The following is an 18,425-nucleotide window of genomic DNA, read 5'->3' as shown; positions in this document are numbered from 1 at the left end:
CAGGAAGCAGTCTCTCACCAGACATTGGATCTACCTGCACCTTGATCTTGAACTTCCCAACCTCCAGAACTGTGAGAAATAAATATTTGTTGTTGAAGCCACTCAGTCCATTTTTGTTATAGCAGCCTGAAATAATGAAGATGGGGTGAGCGTTTATATTCCTGCTATGTCCAGTCATTGAATGTTGGTTTCCCCCGAGTGTGGAACATAACCTTGGGCAGGGCAGTTTCTTCTGATTAGTGGCAATTCCCAGAGGGACTTAACTGAAAGGCATCAGCAGCCAGCAGTCTTGGCTGCGAGAAGAATGAGTGCTTCTATCATGAGGAGGGAATCTGGCAGTATATCATAGCAATCATTACTCTGAAATGAGGATTTTATTTACTTCTATATCATCTTTGGGTGCTTTGTATAGGTTTTGAGTAAAAAAGAAACTAAGATTTAACCATATAGCAGCTTCCTTTTGTATAGATTAGATTTTTATTGTCAACTAAGAAGAAAGAAAATCATTTATATCCATTCAGTAAAGAACCTTTTAAAAAATTAAAATTTTCTTTTTCAAAGTAATGTATGTTCTTTAAAATAGTTCTTATACTAAACCTACTGTCCGAGTCTATATTTTATTATTTTTAAAAGAGAAATAGGTATAATCCAGGGGAAATCTTCAGATTTGTATCTGATTGTGTCATTCCCATCGTCAATAAATTTCACTGGGTTTTCATTGTCAACACAATAAAGTACATACTCTTTGGTGTGGCATTCAAGGCACTTAACCATATGACTAGATTTTACCTCGTCAGCTTTACCTGTCCATAGCGTTTCTTGGTTTCTTACCCTAATTTGCACATACAACCTAGATTTCAGTCAAATCAAGAATGCCCGGTGCCCACAGTTCACGTACACTTTGCCCCATTCTACTCACTCTCTGCCATGGTTCTACCTTCCTTTTTCTGACCCCAATGTCCTAATCAGTGGCTTTTGAAATTCTTCAGGGACCAGATCATATTAAATCCTACCTCTCAATATTTCCTGGAAATCTTTTCTAGAATTTTTTTAACTCATTACCGTTTTGCATCAACCTGTGTTTTCATGCCAAGCACCACAATTATTTCATAACTTTGCATATATAAAAGAGGTTATTTGTTAAATATAACTCTATTTGCTTTTGTGTTCTGAAACAGGAGCATTAGTAATACATATATTTGAGTCTTGGATGTGTGTGTTATTAATATTAATGAAACATGGAATCTTTTTTTTAACAAATGTATTCAGAAAAACAAACTGATACTGTAGGGGAGAATGCAAGACACTGTGAACTTGGTCATAACAAATCAAGCAGAATGCCTGCATGCTTGCACTTACCTTGAAGTATTTCATTGAAACAGAATGGGGGAAAAAAACTATATCTTCAATCTTTCAATGAAACCCTCCATTTCTGTTAAGAAACATTATTTAAAAATCCTTTCTAAGATTCAATTTCTTAAAAATCTGTCATTAGGTGTTGGAAGTCAACTCTGGATTTAATTGTCATATTAACGGATAAGTAAACTTTCATATATTCAGGTATTCATTCATTAGATAGTTGTTGAGTACCTACTTTGTTTTCACTCAATAGTTTGTAATTTGAAGTGAAAGTAAATAATTGCTTGCAATATTTTAGCTAACAGCACTTTTCTCATGTCCTTCTGCCCAAAATTACTAATGCAGTCAGCAGCATAATCAAAGTCACTATGCTCATGGACACTCAGATATTTCAAATGACTTACACTAATTTTTGAGCCTGTTTATATTTTCATATAAAGAAACAAGTTCTTTATTTTTCCTCTTTAGATCTCAGGTGCACAGAATGAGCTTATGTATAATCTTTGGTTTTAATCATTGATCCATACATGCCTATCTACTGTTTAGTTATGTAACAATAACCTTATCTGACAACCTGATTTCCCCCCAATTAACTCTTTTGCCAGAGTTAACCACCATCCTTGAACACTGTTTGTCATTTTCTTGTTTTCCTTTTTTATATGATTTAATTCTATTTATGTATATTCTTATAAATAACAATTTTATATTATAAAATGTCAAAACTTGACTCCAGGTTGGATAATACTATACTGTTGCATAATAGCATGATTCATTTATTTTGACGGCCATCAATAATTATTGTGTAAATATGCCACATGTTCTGAATGTCATGTTGTATTTTTTTTTCATTAAAAGGAGATTTATGGGGGGCCAGCGAGGTGGCCAGCGGTTAAGTTCGCACATTCTGCTTTGGCGGCCCAGGGTCCGCAGGTTCAGATCCCGGGTGCCGACATGGCACCGCTTGGCAAGCCATGCTGTGGTAGGCATCCCACATATAAATTAGAGGAAGATGGGCACGGATGCTAGCTCAGGGCCAGGCTTCCTCAGGAAAAAAGAGGAGAATTGGCGGCAGATGTTAGCTCAGGGCTAATCTTCTTCAAAAGAAAATAAAAAAAAGAAAAGGAGGTTTATTCTTTATTGAGGCCCAGAACAATAAAAAGAATAGGGCTTTCCCCAATATTGAAAGATAAATTAATGAACTAACCCTATTCTATCTCTACTGATTCCACAAGGCGCTGCAAGCCACAACTATGGTGAGCTGGGCTTTCAGGGGAGGGGGAGGTAGTATGGAGTGGGAAAGAAGAGGGAAAATTGGACCTGCCTTCAGTGAAGATGATCCACCAAACCTACATTTTGGAGGACCCATGCAGAAGCCTTCTAGAAAGGGAGTGTTTCCCAGCTGGCTCCTGTTAACCAGTGTACGTTTCTGGAGGAAAGAAAACACCACCACTCTCTTCCCTTCATCGAGCAGTTGAAAAACATATGTTGATCCATCAGCAACCTAGCCCAAAATTTATTCCTCTCTCTTTCCACTGCCTGAAAGCTCACAGTGGGACTATCCCAAAGGCAGCCCAGGAATTCACTCATATTCCTGTCTGGCATGGTCAGCAACTTTGATCAGCAATGTTGGTAGGTATTTGAGTTGCTGCCTGTTGTTTTGCTAATGTGGTTAATATTGACTGCAATAACAATTATTGTACATGGTATTTCTGGGAAAAGTATAAGAGTTTTACTTTGATATATATTTAGGGTAGAAGTTAGGTATCATCAAGGATAGAAATGGTTAGCTATGAGGAAGATGCCTGTCTTCATCAGTTTAAGCTGCTATAACAAAGTTTCATAGACTGTGCAGCTTAAAAACAACAGAAATTTATTTCTTACAGCTCTGGAGGCTACAAGTCCAAGATCAGGGTGCCACCATGGTCAGGTTCTGGTGAAGGCCCTCTTCCAGATTGCAGACTGCTGACTTCTCATTGTATCCTCATATGTCGAAAACAGGACAAGTTAGCTCTCTCATTTCTTTTTATATGGGCACTGATTCCATTTATGAGGGCTCTGCCATCATGATCTAATTACATCCTACAGGCACTACCTCCTAATACCATCATTTTGGGCGTTAGATTTCAATGTGTGAATTTTGGAGGGACAGAGATATTCAGTCCATTACAATATTTCAAGGAATTGTAACAGTTTATAATCCCATCAACAATGTATTAAAGACCCTGAGGATTCAACATCTCCAGCTGTGGGTTTTGTCAGAATATTTATTTTTTGCCAATCAATTATGTTTAAAATGGCATTTCATTTTGGCCTTGATTTGCCTTTCCATGGTCACTATTGAAGTCAAATCATCTTTTTAAATATGAATTGGCCATCTATGTTCTTTTTTATGAAATCCATGTTCACATCTCTTGCCTGTTTTTATTGGGTTATTTTGTGATATTAATTTCCAGGAGTTCTTTATATATTCTTGCTACAAATTTTGTGTCAGTTTTGTATGGTGCAAATACTGTCTTCCAATTTTTAATATCTTGTCACTTCCTTTACTGTCTTTTGATAAACAAAGTTTCTTAATTTTAATAGTTAAGTTTTTAGTATTTTCTTTTAGAGTCAGTATTTTTAGTATCTTATGTAGGTTATTGTTCTGTCCTCCAACAGACATTTCAGTGATAATCTACTTGATTTCTATTTTTATACGTGTTGTAAAAAATGATTTATTAGATCCTTTACTTTATGGAGAACTATTTTCGTGTCTGCATTTATTGAAGTTTTAATTTTTAGCTACTGATCCAAACCACCACCTCTGTCATCTAGGAAAGTTTCAAACATGTAATTCTGTTTCTTGTCATCCTTGCCCATTTCCTTGGTCATCGGTTGAATTCTACTTAGTCAAGTTTGTCATGGTTTAATAAATTCTGATACCTGACAGCACATATCTATCCTCATTTTTCCTCTTTTTTCAAAAGTGTTGTGGCTATTCTTGGTAGTTGACTCTCCCACAAAAAAATTAGAATCATTTTATCAATTGCCATAAATCTCTGTTGTTATTTTGATTGTAATTATTTCAATCTGTAGTTTAATTTGAGAAAAACCATACTATCTTATGATATAGTTTTCCTCTGTCTCATCATGCAATTAGTCTCCTTTTGTCTTCTTCATATCTGATAAAAAACTGTATAGTTGTTTTCTATAGAGCTCTTGAAATTATCTTGTTATATTTACTTTTAGATTATCTTTTGAGGCTAATGTGAAGTGCTTTCTTTTTAACTCAATTTATGCTATCTTTTAAAAACAATAAAATATAAAAATAAAATAAGTGTATAAGACGAAGGGAGAGAAAAACATTTTGGGGACAAATGTAGAGAAAATGTGTATCTGTCTCTCAAATAAGAATATATGGTCTTGGACCAGCCGTGTGGTGCAGCGGTTAAGTGCACACGTTCCACTTTGGCAACCCAGGGTTCGCTGGTTCGGATCCCGGGTGCGGACATGGCACTGCTTGGAAAGCCATGATGTGGTAGGCGTCCCACATACAAAGTAGAGGAAGATGGGCATGGATGTTAGCTCAGGTCCAGTCTTCCTCAACAAAAAGAGGAGGATTGGTAGCAGTTAGCTCAGGGTTAATCTTCCTCAAAAAAAAAAGAAAAGAAAAGAAAAAGAATATATGGTCATCAGAACCATATTTTAATAACAAAATCACAGAACTCAAACCCAAATGTTTGCTACCAATTCAAAATAGTGACCTTAGGCGGCTGGCCTCGTGGCCGTGTGGTTAAGTTCATGAGCTCTGCTTGGGTGGCCCATGGTTTCCCCGGTTTGGATCCTGAGCGCGGTCACGGCACCGCTCATCAGGCCATGCTGAGGCAATGTCCCACATAGCACAGCCAGAGGCACTCACAACTAAAATATACAGCTATGTACTGGGGTGCTTTGGGGAGAAGAAGAAGAAGAAGGAGAGGAAGAGGAAGAAAAATGATTGGCAACAGATGCTAGCTGAGGTGCCAATCTTTAAATGTTAAAAAAAATAGTGACCTTATTAGATTACATCATTAATTATAGTGATGCACTTATTATTTAGAAATACTTGGAAGCGGGGCTGGCCTGGTGGTTGAGTGGTTAAAATTCCGTGTGTTCCACTTCGCCGGCTTGGGTTCTCAGGTTTGGATCCTGGGTGTGGTGCTGACCTACTCCACTCATCGGCCATGCCGTGGAGGCATCCCACATACAAAGTAGAGGAAGATTAGCACAGATGTTAGCTCAGGGCTAATCTTCCTCACACAAAATTAATTAATTGATTGATTAAAAAATACTTGAAAGCTGGTTTAGATCTTCTTATTTCAAAAACGTATCTCTAGCCAATACTTGTGTACTGTGCTCCTGGACACACACACATACACCATTTTTAATTTCTATCTGAGTTTCCCCTAAGTACTCAAATATACCATATGCATATTTGATGTCATTATTTCATCAACACGTCCTCACATACACATACGAATTCCCTCCTTACAATGTTCTCTTTATTTCTCTCTCTCTCTCTTCTTTGCTTTTTTGCTGATGGCACAATTTTTTTTTTTCATTAAAACATCAAATTCTCAAACCTAACATTTATTATTAACTTGATATCCCCTTTTACCAAATAGATCACTGACTTCTATTGTATCTTCTGCTTAATTATTTTTTCCTCTTTACTCTTACTACCAATGCTTCAGTTTGAGCCTTCATTTCCTCCTGTGTAAATTCCCACAGTAAATTTTTCATTGGTTTCCTAATTTCCTGTCTTGCCTGTGTCTAATTCAACTTTCTCAATGTCTCCATTATTGCCTAAAGCACAGGTTTTATATGCATATGCCTTGAATCTTGATTTGTAAAGTCACTTGTGAAATGGTCATGCTTAGGTGTGGGTTTAAGTTTGGGAAAGAGTTAAATATCATTGACTAGTGAACAGCAGTTAATTTTATTTGAGATAAAAAGTAAAACATAATTAATCACAGCATGATTCTGATTTCCTTGTATTACTTGCAAATGTCACTAATATAAATCCACCTTGCTATCTCTGTGCCATAATTAACTGAACTACCTAATGACTGAAAAATCTAGTTTTAGCTAATAATATGAAATTAACGACGATAGCCCTGGCTGCTATTCCTCCCATACCTTCTCCGTTTCTTCACCAACATTTTGCAATGCTATAATTATCTATGCTTAGTGCTTAGAAGCACCGGAGTGATGGGAAGGCCACTGAGAGAGCTGTGTTTGCCATTACAATGACTTTATTACAAACACACTCTGAAATTTCAGACTTCACTGTGAGTTTCCCATCTCTAACGGGCATAAGTTTTTCAGAGCAATAAATACACTTTCTTCAACAAAATAGTGTGTGTCCTCTTCTGTTCCCTACTTTTAACCTTAGAAGATTTACCTTGAAAAGAAATATAGGCATCAACTTTGAGATCAAACAGGAATAGATTCAAACTCCAGTTCAATAATTTGCTGGCTTAGCAATGTTGAGCAAATGGTAAAATCTCTATGAACTTCTCTTTCAAATGTCTAAATGAAGATGGCAATTAATTGGTTACAGTATTTTAGAGGAGATTAATTTAAGATAATTCATGAGAATCGGTTGGTACAAACCATTTCACAATTACTTGAACATAAGCATATTAGAGGCCTAGTGTCTAAAAGAGGAAATAGAACTTGGGAGTTTAATAATAAAATCCTGTTTTCACAATCTTTTATGAAAATCATTATTAGATGATAATCCCTTTGATGTAGAGAATCGTGTATTGGTCATCATTTACTATCCGAGGACATTATATCCAAGAGTTGCTAAGAGACTTCCTAAAGATCACACAATTCACAAAGGCAGACCTAAATCTCTAATCGAAATTTCAGGTTTCAGCCCTGTCTGTGCATTGCTACTGCCAGAATGCACTAGCAATGCAGGTTTCCCCCTGCAGCGGCCATTGCAGACATCCTATTTCACAGTTGTTGACTAATCTAATTGCCAATAAGTTTCCCTAATTTAGAATTGAATCCTCTTCACAGTAATTTCTAACCCACAATCCTAGTTTGACTCTCCAGAGCCACACTATTTGTTCATACTATTTGCTCACACTGAACGGTATTTCAAGAGCTATCGTGTTGCTCCTGTCTTCTATCTTCCAGATGTTACCCACTTCTGGAGAAATCTCTAGATTTGAATGAACATTTGTGGAGGATTACAGGGCAAAATATTCCAAATCCAGCTATAAGATGTGCTGCCAATGATTGCAGCGAGGTCAGTCAGTGATCTTGTTGGGCAGGTCATCACTGTGAACGTTCATATCAAGTCTGATTTGCTATTTCAGATGTGAATACACTGTTATAAAAGAATAGGGTGGAAGCTTACCATCATAAAAATAGCCACACAGTACGTTTAAATTAGAACATAATTTTGAAAATAGTACTCCTTTTAGCAGATGGAATCAGCAGGCCCAAAAATGTGTTAAAAGAAAGTTGGATAAAAGTAGATATTTCTGTTACCAGTCCTCCCTGCAGAGGAGCTAGGAATGACTTTAAATGAGTTCTGCTGCTTTTAGTTCCTAGCATGTGAGCTTTTGTATTATATCTTGCATCGCGACAGCTTAAAGTCTGTTACAGGGCATGCTGGCCATGAAACACAGATGATATTGATTACGGAAAATTAACCTCCTAGACTAAGGCTCAACATGTGAGAGCTCATGTTAAGCGGAGCTCATCAAACTTCATAAACTGTGTGTTTGTGTGTTGCTTTTTTGAAAATAAAATGCATCTGAGAATAATAATGGTGCAAAGCTCCACGGTTTCACTCTGCAAACCTAGTCAGTGTTGGTACCATTATTTTCATCATTTAAACCAATTGGTGTGCCTACTGGAATAGCTTCTTTCTAGATAGTGGTTATATAATTTAGATAGTCTTAGGTCTGTAACTTTTGTAGCTTTTAGGTATTAAGAAACTTTACGTGTGTATATATATATATATATGTGAATGTGTGTGTATGTGCGTGCATACACATGTAATTCATACGAGTGTGATAATCCTTATCTAGACTGCTCTGGTCTTTACAAATTAGGAAATTAATTGTTACTAAATAGAACACCTTACATATTGATAAGAAAGTTGGAAATATTATTAATTTTTAAGATTCTACCAAGGATAGCACTTAGGAGCCATTATGACACATGTACATCATGTTATGAAATTAGTCTATCAGTGCCTTTCAAATAAAGGTTCTAATTAAGAACTTTTATATGAGCTTTTGGAAGACCAGACCTCTCTCTCCCCTAGAAGGGAGTGAGCATTACTGGGAAGTCTTTGCTCCAGGTGTGCAAAGGCTAGGAGGAAACGGCAGTTTCCTCAGAAGGAAAGATAAAACCATAACATAGCAGGTTAAATAGAAGAGATAAATGTGAATGAGAATTCATTTTCATTCCCCAATTTATAGGTGTCCAGTGGCCCATCAAAAGTCCTACTTTTCTTTACCAGCTTAGTATCTGACCTAGAAATTTTACTCTAGGACTCTTTCAGTCTCCATATATGCTCAGCTTCTCAAATTCACATTGATTCAACTCCATATGACTGGTTCCTTCATTAATGAGTTAAAAAAAAATGTTAGGCACACTCATCTAAAAGCAGTTCTATTCTCTTAGCTCAGCTCTCTGAGAAGTCAGAGTAAACAGAACAGGTAAGGTGTTTGATTTCCCTCAAAGGAAAAGATGTTTATTATATATCAAAAACCTTATCATATAGTTGAATTTGTCACAATTCAAGTGAAATATTAGTGCGAATGGTAGTTTCTTCAAATCCTTGAACCAGACACAGACAGAAGTAACCAACTTATATTTCCTGTAACATTTTTTCCGCTCCTCCAGCAGAGGTAAAGCAATATAACACCAAAGCTCTGTAAAATGTTTAGCTCTTTTATTCTCTCCTAAAATTGAATTGTAAAATATCTCCCCTAAACTCTCATTTTCTAATTTTATATACAATAGGGTTGTCATCCTTATTATCTATAGGTAGTTTACATAGGGTGAGTCATATTCTTCCGTTGCTGCATATTATGAGGCATCACCACTATTAATCCAATATGTTTGTATGAGCCAATTTGGCTATTTCTCTGTTTCCTTGTTTTCCCTTCCCTTAAGCCCTAATACTGAAGCCTATTACATAAATAAATGTTACGTATATTAGTACTAAACAGACAAAAAAAGGCAACAATTAAGTTTGAATAAATGTCTTAGCAATTGATTAAACTAGAGAAAAAAGTCAGTTATCTTAGATGATTTGAATAATGCTGTCAACCACCTTGAGCTAATAGATACTTTAGAACACTTCACCCTACAGCTGCAGAATATACGTTCTTTCCAAATTCACATGGTATGTTCACCGTGATAGACCATATGCTGGCTCATAAGACAAAAACAAGTCTTAATATATTTTAAATGATTTAAATCGTGCAAAATATGACCTCAGACAAGGAGGTCATTGAATTAGAACCATAACAACACCTATCTATTTGACACCAATTCAATAGATAGATAGATTGATAATAGATATAGATATAGAACAATACCAATTTTTCCAAGGAAACTTTCAACTATCTAGAACTACAATAACATACTTTTAAATAACCCATAAGTCAAAGAAGAATCTCAAGGGAAATTTAAAAATATTTCAAAGTAAATGTTAGTGAAAATAAAACACAAAATTTGTGAGATGTAGCTAAAATTTATAGTGTTTTGTAATCATCTGAGGGCAAAGGTGAGGCACATGATATTGACTCATTGTCAATGAGGCGCCCCTCTCTCTGAAGTCCTGGCCCCTCAAGTCGTGGCTGGCTTGGGAGTTCATTGGTGCACTCAAAGTGGTTGTTTTTCATACTATCCAGCTTCTCTAGTTCTCAGAAGTCATTTGTTTGCTAACAGGTACTCCATGTCCAAATTCGGAAGTTTGGAACATTCATGCTTAGTATCTAGAATTAGGAGACCCAGATAAAGCATTAACATTTAAGGAGAAGGACTAGCTGGACTAACTAGGATCTTACTAAGTTATCTCAAATTTTAGCACGATTCACAGGTATTTCAAGTATCTAAAACTGCTAGATCTCTTGATCTTAATGACTCTCTCTTTGGATTGGCATTTTATTCTCCGGGGAGAGAAATTGTTTCCTTAAAAAACTGGCCAGGAATATCATTACCATTGAATCTTACTTCAGCTTTTCAGATCTTGGCTTCTGTAGCATGTATCATTTATCAACACAAACTTGAATTACAGAAGATAACTGAATTTAAATGTGAGACATTATTTTTTAATTATATCAGAGTGAGTGGAATCTCTTCCAAGTTATTAAATTAGTTACACAAATGTTTCAATTTGATCTAAGAAGAGTGTATGGTTTCCTAATGTTGTTACTGTTATTAATGGTAAAACCAAATAAGAAAATGAATTGAAGAGTAACTGAAATTCAACTTCCAGATGAACCAACATAGGCAATAAACTTATAAAATATATCTAAGAAAATACCAGTTTCTTAATGGTTACCCTGTCTTCAAATAAAACGAGTGCTCATTAAAATATTAATTTGATTTGCTATAATAATTTATTCATTTTCATCAGCTTTAATTATAACTTTAAATATTTCCTTGGCAAACATGTACCAGTTTCTTTATAATTAAGATATTGTGGAAATATGCTTTGAGTTTTGTTGTTAATTTAGTTACAATTCTAATAAACAAAAGCTTCAGGGACCACATAGCAAAGTTATTATAGGAAAATCAACCATCTCCTTAAATCATCAGTTCTTATTCCATAAAGAATGCATTTAGTTCTTAAAATGTGAATCTGTCTTATCACTTCATCCGTGTTTGATTGCCTCTTGAGTCACTTTAAACCTTCATTAAAAGCTTAACAGAATAAGGACAAATTTTATTAACTTTTACTCTAGGTTATTTCTTCTGTTTCTTGAAGATAATGCCACTATTTGAAAACTCATTCTTCAACCAAAAATATCAGAATTTTCTTTTTATTTCTTATTTGTTGCCACAAAACTCAGTTTCATTTTCTCTTATTATCTTAGTTTCCTTATTAAAATCCTAGAACAGCTCATACTTTTCTTTACAGGCATTTGGAAAATTGTAAAGCTCTATTTAAATGCCACGTATTCTTATTTTTTCAATTCAGGAGAGATGTAACCAAGATTTGTTTTCTTTCACCAGGTTCAAGGAAACTATGAAGCTAATAGCTGGTGAATAAACTCTAGAGAAAAAATCAATAGTGAAATATTTTGTTATGCTTTTTGGGTAAGGAAAAACCATTTTATTGTTGAAAAGGATAGGCCTCTGGAAGATATTTTGAGAGACAACAAATAAAGCACCTCTTGTGACATTTGGCTATACAGTAAATGAATACCTGCATTGTTGGCTCAAGTATTAACAGTACTATTAGACCGTTTAAAGGCAGGGTATTCTTTTTTTTGAGGAAGACTGGCCCTGAGCTAACATCTGTGCCCATCTTCCTCTATTTTATATGTGGGATGCCTGCCACAGCATAGCTTGATAAGCAATGCATAGATCCGTGCCCAGGATCTGAACTGACGAACCCCAGCCATGGAAGCACAGTGTGCGAACTTGACCACTGCGCCCCCAGCAGGCCCCAAGATAAGGTAACTTTGGTGGAAAAGAAATATGACTTGGAATTTGCTCCTTAGTTGTGGTGGATGTGGTTCTGCCTTTATTATTTACTCTACCTCAGAAAATCTATAATTTATATTTTGGAGTACCAGTATCATATCAATGAATTTAATTAGCATAGAGTCTCTTCCACTCCACAATGGTTAAAATAATTCCTATTTTATGTTCTTACTTTCAGCAATATTTGTCTTAAATAAAAAATGCAAACCAAAAACCTGCAGTATTCAGTTTATCTCAGAAGTGACTTGTATTCCCAGCAGTTTTGCTATATTCAAACATGAATGCTTCTCTTTAAAGTTTTAATTCAGATACTAATTAGTGATTAAAATGAAATCTTTACTTAATGATTTTGAACATTAGTTTCTGATTTAGTTTATATATATTTTTTCCCATTTATATTTGGCTAACTGCACAATTTGGTGATTCTCAAATAAAACAAAAACTGGTATATTGTGTTGACATTTGAAAGAGATCTTTAGATAGGGGAAATTATGTCACATAATCACATATGTGAATATTTGAGAGAAAAAAATATATTTCCACCTCTTGTAATTTTTAATGGTAGAACAGTGTCATTTTCTAGTGAACTAATCAGATGCTGTGATGCAGCGCTTCAAAGTAACAGCAGACACCTAGGAGTGAACCACGGTTTTGAGCTTCTTGTACCTTCTTTTTGATGGCAGTTCACTGTGCACAAATATTTATGTACCTTGCAGTGAGCAAACATGAGAGGCACACAGGGTCAAGATTGTGAATTGGGGAAATTTTAATTTGATTTATTGTGATAGATCTTTTCGTATTAGGATCATTTTCTAGCATCTGCAGACAGCATTGTGAACAGAGACCTGCACTTTACCAAATGCTTTCAGAGTAAAGAAAGGGTTGTTCTGGGGGCTTAATTGAGAACTTGAGATACGAGATGACCTACAACAGAATAAACAGTGTTATTTAGGAATGAGCAAAATGCAGTGACAAAAACAGAAAAAATCTGAAAGACTATTTCTAGTTTCTTTGTTATTATTAAGAAGGTAAGCACAGGAAACAATTTAGAAAGAGATGCAAGAAAATTGATCTTTATTTTGTTAACCTTAAGATGAACTTTAATGGAAAATTTAAAATTTTCTCTACAGAATTTTATGAACATCGGTCTATGGAGTAAGAAGACTTGTCTTTTAGGAGCTAATTTTCTAATCTAAATTAGGAGCTAACAGTCTAATTTTCTTACAAGTATTAAACATACTTTTTGATAATATGAACTTGTGTTCTCTCAAATGTACTCTTTCTGCTATGTTTACATCACATGAACTCAAGGGTGGTGGGCATCCCGGGTCAACATGAAACAATTTGTATTACTACAGAGGTGCGGCTCATAGGTTATTCTCCTCAGTTCATTCCTTCATTTACAAATATTTGGTAAACTCTACTCCACACTGAGCATCTTTCTAAGTGCTGTAAATACAGCAGTAAACTCCCTGCCCTCAGAGAGCTTACATCACAGATGTGGTGACTGACAACTGAATGTAGTAATTTTAGATCTTAATAAGTATTATGGAGTAAATAAAACCAGCTAAGAGAATACAAAGGAGTTGCAGGAGGTACAGTATTGGTACAGGGAATTTCTCAAGAGAATGTATTTCTCAGGACATCACATGAGAGCTGAGAGCTGAAGGAAAAGTGAACCTGTGAAGATCTGAGGGACGATCCTTCTTGATGGGGCTGAACAAGTGAGGTGGAAATGAGCTGAACACGTTTAAGGCATTGAATGTGGCCACATGTTAAGCAGATTTCCTCAGTACAATCTGAAAAATGACCGAAGTCTACCATCAGAAAGATAATTATGGTGATAACCCACATCTACATTCCCCCTCAACAGTAAGGCACACTTTGCTGTAGATAGAATCTTTTTTCAATATATCCTTTCAAGTATAGCAAAGCAATTTGGAAGCAAATGTTGCACTCCATTTTAATAATCCTTTTCCAATATAACAGGTGACAAAGTAACAAGCATTTTTTGAGAGTCCACAATGTGCTCCTCTGTTCCAATGACAGTCCCCCAAAACAATTGTATACAGTCACGTGTGGTACAGAAAGACTTTGGTCAAGGACCAACTGTGGGTAGACCGTGGTCCTGTAAGATTAGCACCGTGTGGCCTGGGTGTGCAGTTGACAATGCCGTCTAGGTTTGTGCAAGTGCACTCTCTGATGTTCGCACAATCTCCTAATGATGCATTTCTCAAAATGTGTCCCCGTTGTTAAGTGACTGTATAAGGGCCTTCACCAGGTCTGTCAGTTATTAATTTAAGTACACACTTGGGAGAGTAGCAGCATTTGAATAGATTCTGTGAGGAATGCCAAATACAGATACATTTCAGATGTCAAAGTGGGGACAAAACTGAGGGACCTCTTATGCCTGTGTGATGCTGACATCTCTTCTCTCCAATTTCTTTATTTTTAAGATGGAGCATGTGAAGTATGGGTTGGGTGTCAGTAGGAAGTTTGCTTCTGCAGGAGGAGTGTTTTTTCACTGATAGTGTTTAGAGTTGCCAGTGTATAGTGATAAAATGCAAACTGTCTTTTGTTGATATTATTGTTGTTTTAAAATTCTCTACTGGCAATACACTCCTTTACTGCCTGCATAAGGGAACTTCTGTTGCTACTGTCCCACCATGGGTACACCATTGCATACCTTATTGAATCATGAACACCATGAGTTAATAAGTGAGTGGTTGGCACATGATAAGTGAGTCTTAAAATAAATACTGTATTTGCTACTATTAAGAACATTATTTATTATAATTTATTTCAGTTAAATTGCTGTTAGCTAAAGTGTGTGCGTGTGTGTGTGTGTGTGAAACTAGGGCCTGTAGTGTCTACTAGGAGGAAATAGAAGTGACAAAAAAATTATTAAGCCGTTATTCTGGAGCAATTATTTTCTGAGGTTTTCTTATCTGTATAACTTCCCCTTGGATTTAATTGTCCATATGGAAGATCTGATAACTGAGCTGAGATCTCCTAATATTTGAAAGAGTGATATACCATTTCTCCCTCCTTTGTCTCTCTCCACTTAGACTACTAAGTGTGAGTCATGATGGAGCTCAGAAGAAGAAGAAAGAAAAGAATCTTTCATTTCACATAAAGTGCCACCAGGTTAGTGCCTACATAGAGATTTGGAATCAATCTTAGCTAGTAAAAACACATGTTAAAGATGACAAGCAGTACGGTATAAGAGATAAGAGACTGGTCTCTGGGATCAGATGTGTGTAGTTTTATATCATGACTAAAGACTTGGTTCAAATATTACATGTCCTTGGCAAATTTGCATAAGCTTTCTGAGCTTGTATCCTCTCCTTAATTGAAAAAAAAATATTATGTGAAAATAACTTAGAGTAAATATCAAATAGCCAATATGCAATATATATCAGTTTTAATTATTATAGTTTTCACATTTCATGGAATTTCTCTTCTACAAATATTCTTCTTAAACCAAATTTGGGTAACTCTCAACATATTCAGTAGAAATTAAGAGTTTGATGTTTCAGAATCTGGGTTCTCTCCATGGAATCCAAATTAACATCTACTTCTCATAGCACTTTGTGCTAATAGATGATATGATTGATGCAAAATACAATTAATCAAAGACTATTGTTAAGCAGCCAAAATCATATACTTCAAGTATATTACCTTTGATTGAACAATTTGATTCAAGGTTAGGAAAATAAGTAAATAACCTTTTTAAACTTAAAATATTCTTTTCCAATAAAATATCACTCCCTCAGAATGGGTAGGGAAGAAAATTTGAATTCTATTTACTGATTTGTACATAATTTGCTGCTGTTCTGCATTGCCTGTAGAGTATCAATTCAAATATTTTAAAGAATGCTTCTGTGTCTATTCTGTAGTTTATTTCTAATGGTGGAATCAGTTATAAAATTGCAGTTACAATTACTTTCACAGAGGAGAAATGCAACTGGATGTGCTTTGGAGAGAGAGACCGAAGAGTTGAGGGTTCAAAACACAACTTGGCTGTTTCCAGATATTGTCAGTTCAATTTCTAGGATATCGCTGCTCCAGTCAGCATATCAACATTTCTTACAGAAAGAGAGAAAAAAATGTTAGTCATTTCAATTTATTGAGGTATAGTGATTCTTGATTTTGAGCTCTGCTCTTCTGTTTTCATGGAGTCAAGACCATGAAATAAAGCTTAGGGGCCAGAATCCACCCCTGTGGAAAGAATATTAGTAGGAATTTGAACAACAATCCTTTAACCATAGGTTGCTACATAAGAGTGGAAAAGATACATATATAAGGAAACAAAAATTATATTTCAGAAATAGTGCAGAACTATGAATTTTGGCCTCAAGATTTAGATGGTTTCTCCATCTCCTGAGAATCTCTAGGGTGCTTTTTTTGACGAGACAGAAATGAGCGTGGTCATTAACTTGTGCAACACTGAAAACGGTGCATGAGTGGGAGGAAGTGAGCACCATGTATCATTCTGGATAACAAGGAAAGTTAATATATAGCTTTGAGACACTGACTTACCAAGGATATTGACTATTATTTTATAATAAATTCCAAGTCTCCTTGTATTTCTCTATGGACCATATTTAATGCCAAATGATAAATCAGAGTTACTACAATGAGATTCCAGATTCTAGATTACATTAAAATCTGAAAACACTCGTACGTTATAGCTGAAATTTGGGAGATTACTTGTATATAAAGAAAGCATTATAGGGTAGCCAAAGTTCTTAATACTTGTATTTTGAATATTTGGATTTTTGTAGTAATAAATAGAAGGGCAAGAAGAATGCTAGATAAAATTTTAAAATAATTTTTAGTTATTTATTCATAAATGTAAAATATTGAGTATGTGTATTACATAAAAAATTAATACCAATCACTTCATAGCTGAAACTTATTGTCAGAAACACTTTATGTCTCCAGACAATACTGGCTGTTAGGACAGTGTAGCCCAAGAAACTTCTCTAAGGTTGATGAAGTCCAGCTTTGCTGCAGATTTAATGGATTTTCAGAGAAGTTCTTGTGAGAAAAGAGAAAAAGGGTTAAAGAAGGTTTAATTTGAAGCTATGGAACCACCAATCCAATAATATAAGGGAGGAACTTTGTGTAATCTAAAGAGAGTCTTTTTCCCTTTAGAGTTAGTAAGGATATACTATTAATGATCCACATGAAAGAATATCTAATAATTGGCAAGGTTTATGCACACCAACATATATTCTATATAGGTACATAATGTCTCATATTTCACTGCATTTTTTTTTTTTTTTTGAGGAAGATTAGCCCTGAGCTAACTGCCTCCAATCCTCCTCTTTTTGCTGAGGAAGACTGGTCCTGAGCTAACATCGTGCCCATCCTCCTCCACTTTCTATGTGGGACGCCTACCACAGCATGGCGTGCCAAGCGGTGCCATGTCCGCACCCAGGATCCGAACTGGCAAACTTCGGCCCTGGGCCGCTGAAGCGGAATGTGCGCATTTAACCACTGCACCACCGGGCTGGCCTCTTCACTGCATTTTTCTATTGCTAAAAGGAAAGCAATTATATTTACTTGTTCTTAGTAGTTAAGTACACAGATTTCACGTCTTAGTTATTGCTCGTTTATTATTTTGGACTTATTTCTGGAAATACTCCCTAGAATAACAGAGATAGCAGTTGAAAATAGAGATAAATTGCCTTGGTGATGAGTTTCTTAATTGAATCACTTGAAGACATAAATATAATAATTGAGATAAATTATATCTATTATATGGATTCAGAGAAGAGATCCTATTGACATCCTCCTTTTAACATGCCAATATATATAAGTTAATATTCTTTTGCATTTTCTTTTTATAATGTTTTATTTTAAAAATAGAGTATTACAAATATATAATTCAAGTCACTTGTACTATACATCTTTATCATGTTTATTTATAAAAAATTGATAATTACAAATATATATGTATGCATATACATATCTTTCTAATAATTTATGCTATTAAATTTAGATAAGCAAGATAAAGCCTTAAACCATATCTATTGATTTATTTGACTTCTGTGTCCAAGTGTTTCCTCAGTCATAAGCATATATGTGTGCACATTTACAATTATAGCTGAATGGCATAGATTACATTGACCTGTATTGTTGCTGCTTTCAGCTCAAGGAAGTATAACAAGAAATCTATCTGTGCTGACAGCTTACTCCATAGCCAAATTGGGCATCATGTAAAATGTTTGCCTTCTCATTTCAAATTGAGAGCTAGCTTTCTGGCTTTTCTAAGACAGAATATACGCTAAAATCCACCTCAGTTTAGTTGCATCAATGACCGTTTTCTCTTTGCATGACACTTAATC

This window comes from Equus quagga, chromosome 4 (assembly GCF_021613505.1).
Source record: "Equus quagga isolate Etosha38 chromosome 4, UCLA_HA_Equagga_1.0, whole genome shotgun sequence".
Classification (NCBI taxonomy): Eukaryota; Metazoa; Chordata; class Mammalia; order Perissodactyla; family Equidae; genus Equus; species Equus quagga.
Note: the sequence above shows the minus strand (reverse complement) of the source record.